Raw genomic sequence first — 12,031 nt, forward strand, 5'->3', positions numbered from 1 at the left:
TTCCTGCAATTCATTAAAACTACCTATGATGGGTGAAAGCAAATCCTCACACAATCTATCCTGCAACCATCCTTTTTTTATTTTTTATTTTTTTTTTTATTATTTTTTTTTAATTTAAGTTTACGTCCCTTTATATGTGTTGTCTGAGAAACAGTAAAGGTGCTTAAAAGCATTTTGTTTGAATAAACTCAATCTGTTTCCAAGCATGCAATTTGTAGTATGATAAAAATACCCTTCTGTGTCCTTTTCTTGTTTGATCTTGTTAAATAAATAAATTTTCTGTTTATACTCCAGGACGACCAAATGGTTAGAGGAGTTCACAAGATAGACAGAATACAAGAAACAGCACCATATTCAGCAGTCACGGGCTTGAACCCTGGTCACTCAAGGCACGTGTACTTATGCACCCGTGCGCCTGACCACTAGGCTATGGCGGCCTTTTTTGTTGTTCTTCTCTGCACCAATTCTAATGGTTCCACATTCTTCTTAAAGTGAAGCTTCCAGAACTACATGCAGTACACCAAATGCAGTGTAACCATTGCCTTATACAGTGGGATAGTCATCTCCTTGTTCCTGCTGGCAATATTCCTATAAATCATTGAAAGAATCCTGTGAGCCTCTCTGCACACACAGACCACTCTCCGGTCTTCTGTCACTCAATGATACTTTTTTTTTTTTTTTTTTTCCCCCCCCATAGCAATAAATTGCTCCTAATGCCATGCTACTCTGATTTCTGCAACAGTCTTTTATGAGGAACAGTGTCAAAAACTTTAATGAAATCTAAATATATCATGCCAAAATTATTTTATCAAACCTCATACCACCCCTACATCTCCCCATCTCCTACATTCTGATGGACCGTGAGTATGGTACCACCTAAATAGTATGTTATTCTGGAATTACTACTGCCCGTATACAGTAGTAGTAGCAGTAGAGGAATGTGATGCAAGAAAGCAAGCTTATGTAGCATCAGCAAAAAAAAAACACCATTTCACACATCCATTCCCTCTAAACATTTGTCCAGTTCCTCCTTGAATTTATTTAAATTATTAACTTCCACAACAAAAGATGGAAGTTTGTTTCTAGATCCTATTGCTGTACACTGCATTTATCAATGCTAAACCTTAGCTGCCACTTCTCAGACCATCTGTCTAATTTTTTTAAGTCTTTTTACAATAGTATGCCCTTATTTCTGTCATTAACCACCCTTCCAACAAACTTGGACAATAAAGGTGATATTCTCTCATCAATATTGTTAATTGTGGGGGGGGGGGGTTATTATTTGTATTATATATTATTTATCTATTTTTTATTTATGCTATATCTTTTGTTTAAACAACTCCCCTTTATAATATCTCCCCACTAGCGCATCTGACTTTACTTCTCAGAAAATTCTAAGTTCATAGGGGAGAAACTCTTACATGTTTAATTCCCATTGGTTAGGCTTGTGTCCAGTACAACAAATAATTACACAAATGTTATACCAAAAAAAATAAGTTTATTATGCATATTTACAGTTAAATCATAACAAATCTCATTAAGAATAAAATTTCACTGTTTCAACACCAAGGTACTTCCAACATATCCAGTCTCTTCCTATCTAACAGGCTCCTTTACAGACTTGACTTTTTTTTTTATCTCACCTTTCTCATTATGCATACACAGGTTAAATAGTTACACTCTTTATATGCTCACCTTATTTCTGCTCCTATTACAACACAATCAAATCATACCTCATAGGTGTCATTAACATTTATTTAATCATTAAAGTTAAACATATCATTGATCATATTACTTTTATGTATCATAACTACCAAATTATTCTTTAATTCCCTATTCCTCTTTCTTATATATTTCTTTAACCATTATCAGTTACAGAACTTGATTACCAAAATACAATATTACATTCAAACACACCTTTAAGGGTTAGCAATATACATAAATTTTATCTCCACACATTTAGTATTTCTATTTTTACTACAAGTCCTTCCGTTAACCTTTTCATCTACATTACTATCCTCCTTATTCCAAATTACTGCCTAAAACAACCATAATTGCCTTAGAGTAGAATTTACTCCTATTTGGTTCACCCATCTAATCTTATCTTTATCATTAAATTCCCCAATTATCGCACTACAGTCCTTTCTCTAGCAGTTAACTTACAGTATTTTCAAAAATAACTTTCTCTTATCATTGAATTCCCCAAATATCGCTCTACAGTCCTTTCTCTAGCTTTTAACTTACAGTATTCTCAAATTAACTTTCACTTACTTAATTTCTGTGATCCGGTGTCTTCATAAGGGCCTTCTATCCTATCCTTATCCAGAGCTGTTATCTTCTGCTATCAAGGGCAACATCTTACAGCTTCCAGGGCAACATCTTACAGCTTCCAGGGCAACATCATATGGCATCACAACTGCTACTCCGCTTTCAGGATATTATCGCCTTCCTCGGTGGACTGGGTGTTCTAAGGGAATCTTCTTCTCTCATTCTCACTGTTTGCAGAACTTCCTTTTACTACCCCTTTCCAGTTCATCTCCTAATTTCTCACTCACTACATTACTGATAACCCCACTTCGACTTTTTTCGTCGGCTATTTCTTCATCATCTTTCAAGCAACTCCTACCGACTCACCCTTTCACTAGCACCGCTCAAAAAAAAATTCTCCTCTCCCCTTCTCTTCCTTTTTCCACTCTCTCCCCCTGTGTCCATATCCATCCACAATTTTCTCCAGGAGTTTTCCACGCCTTCCCACAGTGTTTTCTTCCAATCACTCTTTCTTTTTCATTTTTTCTTTCTTTTCATTTGTTGGAAGGCCTAATTCAGCCTGCCCCGTAGCACTAGCACGTGATTCCCTATATCCCTCTCTTTTATTATTTTCAACTTGTTAACATGTGTTCTTTGATGTCAGCCGAATATTCCAAAACAACTCTTCCTGTCTCATAACAGCTTGTCTCTATTGCACTCAAAAAAAACCACAAATTGTGACACTGGCTACTATAGCGTCTATTTTTAGAAACTAGTGTGTGTTGTACAGAATACGTTTCCGGTGTGTGTCCACTCATAAACCTTAAGTTGTTTTTGTAGCGCCGGACCCCCTGCTGGGTTTGTCATAGTATCCTCCATCTGTTCCCTGGTTTAACGGAAGTAAAGCTAATGGCTCTGTTTTCGTTCCCGCTACTCTTTTAATTTTTATACCTCTTACCAGAATAATTCTTATTTCTGAAACTGCATATATTACCCATTTATCCTATTAACGGCAAGAATCAAAAGAAAACTAACTTTCAAAGTCTTAATAAAAAAATATTTTATTTTTGTAAGATTTTCAAATCTTACATTCGACGCCCCTTTTCCCAAAAAAAATTTTATACCTGTGTAAAATTTTTTTCTTTCTATTCTCCAACACTTTCTTTGGAATTCAATTACCGTACATCTATTTATAGATCTCCTTAATATACAACCGCATATTTTACACTACCCTCTGATGCCAAAATCACCTTGGTGAAGCCTCCTATAATCCGTCTTTGGGGTTTTCCGAAAACGGTACTCTGCCTTACCGGTTTGCCTGGGACGCGTCTGCCCCTCCCCTCGTTCATTATCAATTTCTCTCACCTGTGTCTGCATATTTCGCTTTCCCTTCCTTCCAACGCCATAATCGTGTATCACAGGCATCCTTTGAAAGTAATATCTTTTTAGCCTATCCTCATGTTCTATCCGCTCCTCACGTGGGTTGCTTATCTGTCTCAATTTGTAGGTTACAGGGGAAAGTTTTGCTATCACTCTAAACGGCTCCTTAGCTTGTTTAAGCCATTTTTTTTTCTTCTGTCCCTCATTCTTAATTAACACCCAGTCGCCTTCCCTAATCTGCTTATGGGCTCGACCCCTATTAGCTTCATCCCTTCTCTTAGCACTACTTCTAAGGCTGACTTCCTTGGCGATCCCTCTAGCGCTCTCGAACCGATCAATCAACTCTCTCTTGAATTCTTGGATATCGTTGTACTTCGGCCTAGGACTGTCATCAGATAGATCCCATGGGAACTTGGGATCGAAACCCAGTAGCAGGAAGGTTGGCCTTTCCATGATGCTACGGTGGACAGCTGTCCTAACAGCAAATAAGGCATAGGGAATCTGTTCATCCCAGTTATCTCCCACTCTGTTGCTAAAATGAGATAGAGCCTTCTTCAGAGTTCTGTTCAGTCTCTCGCACATTCCGTTGCACTGGGCCCTATAAGGGGCTGTGAATACACGCTTTATCTTCAGCAGTTCGCACACCTGCAACATTAACTCTGACTGGAAGTTCTGTCCGCGGTCCGTCAGAATGGTGTCGCTACACCCGTACCGACATAACACATTTTCAAGGTATGCTCTAGCAATGGTTGTAGCTGCCTGATCCCTTAAGGGGATCACTTCGGGATACCTGGTGAGCATGTCAATCACCGTGAGAATATATCTGTTCCCGTTCTTAGTGATGGGTAGGGGACCCACAATATCCCTGGAAATTATCTCAAAAGCCTGATTAGGGCTCAGGTGTGCCTGAAGAGGGGCCCGCCCTGAGAAAGTGTTCCGTACCTGGCACTCATGGCAACCACGACAAAACTCCCTTACATCTCTATCCAACCCCTTCCAAAAGTACCTGATTTCAATTCTCTGCTTTGTTTTACGATATCCCATATGCCCAGCCATGGGATGGGAATGATACCATCCCAGTATCCACCCTATCATCTTCTTTGGGGCTACTATTCTGCCACACCTTCCCTGCTCTCCTGACCCAGTCATCCCATATCGGAGTATGCCTTCACTATCCAACTTCCAGTGGTCAACTCCTCCTTCTCTCCCCTTTCTGCTCTCTAGTTCCAGGTTCCGTATGATTATTTTTAGTTTGGGGTCCTCCCTTTGCGCGCTGTGTACCTGATCCCTTTCCCAATCCTCTTCAGAGGTTTTGCAGCCTCCCTTGTGATTTATCCCTAACACGTGGGTCGTGGTGGGTACCCCTTGTCTTCCCGCCTGATGGTTGTATTCGGCTCTACTTAAAAAATCTGCCACCACATTTTGTGACCCGGGTATGTACCGCACCTCTATGTCATATTCTTGTAGAGCTATACTCCACCTGACCAGCCTGTCATTTTTGTCCTTTATGTCCCGCAGAATTCTCAGCGGTTGGTGATCGGACAGAATTATCACCTTACGCCCGTACAGAAGAAATCTGAATTTCTTCACTGCAAATGTGATTGCCAGGGCTTCCTTCTCACAGGTGGCATAGTTCCTCTCATGCTTATTCAGAGGCCGACTACAATAGCCTATCAGCTGTCTGCTCCCCTCGACCCCTTGCTCTAGCACCCCCGCTATAGTCTCCTTTGACGCATCACAAACCAAGAAAAATGGTTCGGAGGGGTTAGGGTGTGCAAGCAGTGGTCGCTGTGTCAGTGCCTCCTTAAGAGCCTCGAAGGCCTGAGCTGCCTGTTCGTTCCATAAAAAATGCTGTCTCCCCTTTGTTAAAGTGGTTAGAGGCCTCATTATTTCAGCTCCATTTTTTATATACCGCCTGTAGTAATTTACCATGCCAAGCACTCTCCTCACTTCTTTCACAGTGCGAGGGGGCTTCAAATTTTGGATGGCTTCTACATTCTTCTGATTTGGTTTTATCCCTTCAGCAGAGATGGTGTGCCCTAGATATTCGATCTCCGGGATCAAAAATTGGCACTTCGACCTTTTTAGAGACAAGTTCGCGTCAGTTAGCCTTTGAAAGACATCCTCTAACAGCACTTTGTGTTCCTCCAATGTGGAGGAATAGACCAGCACATCATCTATGAAACACATTACCCCTCTGTCAAGTAGGTCTGCAAAAATGGTGCTCATTACGCACTGAAAAGAGGCAGCGGAGTTTCGGGCCCCCTGGGGCATTCGGGCCATTTGATACTTTCCAAATGGTGTTTGGAAAGCAAAGTATTTCTTGTGCTCGGGGTGGAGAGGTATCTAATAATAGCCCGAGTTTAGATCTAGTTTAGAGAAATACACTGCCCCCTTTAAACTGCTTAAAATTTCTGACACATTTGGCATGGGAAAATCAATTGGCTTCGTGACTCGGTTCACCTTGCGGAGGTCTAGCACTATTCTAATTCCCCCTTCGGATTTTTTTACGATTAGTAGTGGACTGTTCCACTTAGACTGTGATCTCTCTATGATCCCTGCCCTTTCCATCAGGGAGATCTCCTCCCTTAATCTCGGAATCTGGGCTTGAGGGATTCGGTACTGAGGAGTGAATATGGGGTTCTCCTGGGTCACATGAACTTCATGCTCTGCCAAATTTGTAGAGCCCAGCTCAGATACTCTTTCGGTGAATAAGTGCCCGTACTCGCTTATCAAACTCCTTAACTCCACAGGCCAATTGCCATTTTCCTTCGCCCGGCTTACGATTCTACTTTCTTGAGCTGTGCATGTCTCTACCTCCCTAGTGGCCTTTGTGATACCCAGGGCCGGCGAGCTGACCCTATTGTCAAACAACCTGTTATTTTTCAAGTCGATAACGCAACCGGTCTCCCTTAATAAATCGATCCCTATTATCACGTCGTAGCCGGCACTTTTTATTCCTGGTGCGACTAGAAACTTGTACCTAACCACTTTGCCTCCCCTGCCTAGTGCTGCCTCTTCAGTTACTAAATATTTAGTCGGCCAGTCGCCCAAGCCTATATCTTTCAAGGTATATTCTTTGCAGGCCCGTACGTTGGCTTCACCTTTAACATCCTTATACCTTAGGTAGAAATTCCAGGTCATAAGCGACCTAGTAGCGCCGCTGTCAATGAGCATACGGCTATCTACTCCCCCAATGCTGCCGTCTATGCAAAAAAGGTTATCATAGCCTGCATCACTCTTCACCGACTCTATGTGGATGCCCTCTTTGGGATAATGGTTTCCCCTGTGTCTGTTTCGTCCCCCACCTCGGGCCTTCGTGACGGACCTTCTTAGTTTTAAAGCTGGCTTATCCCTGCCGCATTCCTGCCAATGGCTCCCCTTTCTATAATTTGTGCGCACTTCCTCCCTTAGCTGTTCTGAGTTTTTTGGCTTACTTGATCGGTAGTTTCTATTTCGATCCCAATAATCTCCCCAGTTATTTTTAGAACCCCGTTTTTCTCTCCTCCCCTCGAATCCTTCTGCTAGTTCGCCTCCCTTGCAGTCACGGGTCCAGTGATCTGTATTCTGGCATCTATAGCACCACCTACGAATTCTACCCTTGTCAGCCTCTCCAGTTCTCCATCCTTCCCTTCCATCTCCGTTTTCCTCTAAGTAATTGTGTCTTCCCCAGGTCCGCGTATTCTCGCCTAACTGTTCCTTATTCCCTTCCTTTATTTGTTTCTTGGTATTAAATTCTTCTAATAACTTGTTTAATTTGGCTTCCACCCCTGCGATCTGTTTCTCTAAACCTTCTAACCTTCTCTCACCTCCCTTATCCCTACTAATTTCGGGTTTTGTTTCCCCTTCGGATACTAATATGTTAACGTCCTTTCTAGTGGTCCCCCTACCATGAAAATCTAGTTTCTGCTCTTCGATGGCCAGTTCTACTGCTTCTGCTAAGGATTTTGGCTTTCTCCTTAGTATCTCTCGCCTATACCTTTCCCTAATCCCCGATAAAAACTGCCCCATTAGGATTTTATCGAAGGCGCTACTTTCATTTTCGGAAACTTCGGTATTTAGTTTAATTGTTCTAAAGTTTTTATAGTATTCTTCCACGGTTTCGCGACTGTTTTGTGTGATGTTGCTTAGCCTATTGATTCCTTCCAGGAAGGTAATTTTCTCTGAGAATAGCTTTCTTAATATTTTCTCGAATTGTTCGAGAGTTTCAACTTCTGTGGACTGCGTAGTTTCTAAATATTTTCTCTGTGCTGCGCCTTCTAACTTAAACTCGGCCATAGGGACTACCTCTAATTCTGTTAGCCCTTCCTTTTCTTTTATCATTGTCAGTTTGCGCAGGAAATAGTCTACACTTTCCGATGGTTCGCCCCTGAAGACTTTTAAGAATTTACTTAATCTAAGAGTCCCATATTGTTGCTCCCTATGCTAGAGCTTGCTTCCACTGATCCTTCCCTTCCATTATTTTCTGTTCTTTCCCTATCCCTACTGCTATGTGCCCTTCTAGTAGCCATCTTTAATTTAATTGACAAATTAATTAATTTTTTTATTGGTAGTACTATAATTTCCCCTATTAAGATTAATCTGTCGTAAATGCTTTATCTCTTAGCTTAATAATCAATTCCTTTACATTTAAATATTCCTAATACTTCACTATTTCTTTCTTTATATTCACATTTATCTACTCAATTCAATTATATCTATCTATTCATTTTTCTACCTATTTACCTACCTATTCATTTATCTACTATTTCAATCTCTGATCAATTCTCTAATACACTATTCAATACCACATAAATAATCAAACTCAATGCTTAACTTTTTATCTCCACCATTATTTTCCTTAATATTTTTCAACCAATAATCAATTTTATATTAAACAACAATTCTAAATCGATATGATATGTATTCTGGCTCGCCAGCTGAATTTTTCCTCAGTTTCAGCAACTGGGCTTAAATTATTTCTTTGCTATTCTGGTACACTGCCTTCCATTTGGGAATTATATCCTGGCTGCTTTCGCCAATTGTGGGTGGGGGGGGTTTATTATTTGTATTATATATTATTTATCTATTTTTTATTTATGCTATATCTTTTGTTTAAACAACTCCCCTTTATAATATCTCCCCACTAGCGCATCTGACTTTACTTCTCAGAAAATTCTAAGTTCATAGGGGAGAAACTCTTATATGTTTAATTCCCATTGGTTAGGCTTGTGTCCAGTACAACAAATAATTACACAAATGTTATACCAAAAAAAATAAGTTTATTATGCATATTTACAGTTAAATCATAACAAATCTCATTAAGAATAAAATTTCACTGTTTCAACACCAAGGTACTTCCAACATATCCAGTCTCTTCCTATCTAACAGGCTCCTTTACAGACTTGACTTTTTTTTTATCTCACCTTTCTCATTATGCATACACAGGTTAAATAGTTACACTCTTTATATGCTCACCTTATTTCTGCTCCTATTACAACACAATCAAATCATACCTCATAGGTGTCATTAACATTTATTTAATCATTAAAGTTAAACATATCATTGATCATATTACTTTTATGTATCATCATAACTACCAATTTATTCTTTAATTCCCTATTCCTCTTTCTTATATATTTCTTTAACCATTATCAGTTACAGAACTTGATTACCAAAATACAATATTACATTCAAACACACCTTTAAGGGTTAGCAATATACATAAATTTTATCTCCACACATTTAGTATTTCTATTTTTACTACAATTCCTTCCGTTAACCTTTTCATCTACATTACTATCCTCCTTATTCCAAATTACTGCCTAAACCAACCATAATTGCCTTAGAGTAGAATTTACTCCTATTTGGTTCACCCATCTAATCTTATCTTTATCATTAAATTCCCCAATTATCACACTACAGTCCTTTCTCTAGCAGTTAACTTACAGTATTTTCAAAAATAACTTTCTCTTATCATTGAATTCCCCAAATATCGCTCTACAGTCCTTTCTCTAGCTTTTAACTTACAGTATTCTCAAATTAACTTTCACTTACTTAATTTCTGTGATCCGGTGTCTTCATAAGGGCCTTCTATCCTATCCTTATCCAGAGCTGTTATCTTCTGCTATCAAGGGCAACATCTTACAGCTTCCAGGGCAACATCTTACAGCTTCCAGGGCAACATCATATGGCATCACAACTGCTACTCCGCTTTCAGGATATTATCGCCTTCCTCGGTGGACTGGGTGTTCTAAGGGAATCCTCTTCTCTCATTCTCACTGTTTGCAGAACTTCCTTTTACTACCCCTTTCCAGTTCATCTCCTAATTTCTCACTCACTACATTACTGATAACCCCACTTCGACTTTTTTTGTCGGCTATTTCTTCATCATCTTTCAAGCAACTCCTACCGACTCACCCTTTCACTAGCACCGCTCAAAAAAAAAAAATTCTCCTCTCCCCTTCTCTTCCTTTTTCCACTCTCTCCCCCTGTGTCCATATCCATCCACAATTTTCTCCAGGAGTTTTCCACGCCTTCCCACAGTGTTTTCTTCCAATCACTCTTTCTTTTCATTTTTTCTTTCTTTTCATTTGTTGGAAGGCCTAATTCAGCCTGCCCCGTAGCACTAGCACGTGATTCCCTATATCCCTCTCTTTTATTATTTTCAACTTGTTAACATGTGTTCTTTGATGTCAGCCGAATATTCCAAAACAACTCTTCCTGTCTCATAACAGCTTGTCTCTATTGCACTCAAAAAAAACCACAAATTGTGACACTGGCTACTATAGCGTGTATTTTTAGAAACTAGCGTGTGTTGTACAGAATACGTTTCCGGTGTGTGTCCACTCATAAACCTTAAGTTGTTTTTGTAGCGCCGGACCCCCTACTGGGTTTGTCATAGTATCCTCCATCTGTTCCCTGGTTTAACGGAAGTAAAGCTAATGGCTCTGTTTTCGTTCCCGCTACTCTTTTAATTTTTATACCTCTTACCAGAATAATTCTTATTTCTGAAACTGCATATATTACCCATTTATCCTATTAACGGCAAGAATCAAAAGAAAACTAACTTTCAAAGTCTTAATAAAAAAAATATTTTATTTTTGTAAGATTTTCAAATCTTACATAATAAATATGAAAACATTAATAAATAATAAATAATAAATAAATATTAAATTTATTTATTAAATATGAATAATAAATATGAATTTAGTTAATAAATATGAAAATAAATATTATTATAAATATGATTAATCTTGTTCAACTTCATTGTCAATTAAATTGTACTTTTAACTATATACATATAACAATGTTATATGTACTACGTAACATTAATAATTAGCAAAAATAAATAATTAATACTTAACTTGATACGGACATTATATAAAGGGATTTCATAGATAACACTCGATACTGAAACATAAATATAGCGTTATAACTGTGTTGGGATACAAGTTTAGGGTTTTAATTTTGTACTGAAATTGAAATTTTATTGAAATTAAATCGAAATCATGACTCACACCAGAGCAGCAAAGCAAAAGGCTCAAGCTAATGGGAGTGCTGTGGCTCAGGGGAGAACTGAGGGGGGGCAGTTGCCCTCTGAATCACAACCTTTTAAAATGCATTATTTGCTTGATGTTTATGGAGCCGTCACGGACATGATGTTTTTCCTTCTGCTTGGAAATTTGCTCATATCCAGCCAGTTCCTAAAAAGGGTGACAAATCACTCCCATCCAATTATTGTCCCATTGCAATTACTTCTACTCTTTCTAAAGTAGTGGAAAAATCAATTAACCACCAACTCTTAAACTACCTAGAAACCTTCCGCCTGATCAACGATTGCCAGTATGGATTCCATTAGTGTCGATCCACTGGTGATATTCTGGCTTATGTTACCCACTTATGGAGAAATTCAATGGAAAAGTTTGGTGAAACACTAGCTGTTGCTCTTGACGTCTCAAAGGCTTTCGATCGTGTTTGGCATAAAGATCTCCTAAAGAAGCTTCCATCTTATGGTTTGCCAACTGTTTTTTGTAATTCGTTATCCAGTTTTCTCTCTGATCGCTCACTACGAGTGACGGTAGATGGCTCTCGGTCTTCTAACTTTTCCACTAATGCTGTTGTCCCCCAAGGTTCAGTTCTTTCCCCCACTCTTTTCCTCTTGTGTATTAATGACCTTCTTCCACTGACTGGAAATCCTATCCATAGTTTTGCTGATGATAGCACATTGCATTCCACTTTCCATCTTCAGAAACCTTGCTTAAATCAGATTTAACTTCTTGAATATCTGCAACCAATTCCTTAAATGCCAATCTCCAGGTAATTCTCCAGTGGAGCAAAGACAACTTAGTTGATTTCAATCCTTCTAAAACTCAGTCTTTTCTTATATCTTGCAAAAAGGATTCTTCTGCTGCTATGCTTATCT

The 12,031-nt window shown here is 39.0% G+C and overlaps 1 protein-coding gene across 1 annotated transcript in view; it reads right to left on the reverse strand.

Annotated features, from left to right (window-relative positions):
* Positions 1-12,031, reverse strand: part of LOC150075035 (tensin-2-like) — a 737,845-nt gene that overhangs the window by 365,747 nt on the left and 360,067 nt on the right. The window lies entirely within an intron of this gene.

The sequence above is a fragment of the Mastigoproctus giganteus genome, chromosome 14 (genome assembly GCF_048544385.1).
Source record: "Mastigoproctus giganteus isolate SK-2022 chromosome 14, ASM4854438v1, whole genome shotgun sequence".
In the NCBI taxonomy this organism is placed as follows: domain Eukaryota; kingdom Metazoa; phylum Arthropoda; class Arachnida; order Uropygi; family Thelyphonidae; genus Mastigoproctus; species Mastigoproctus giganteus.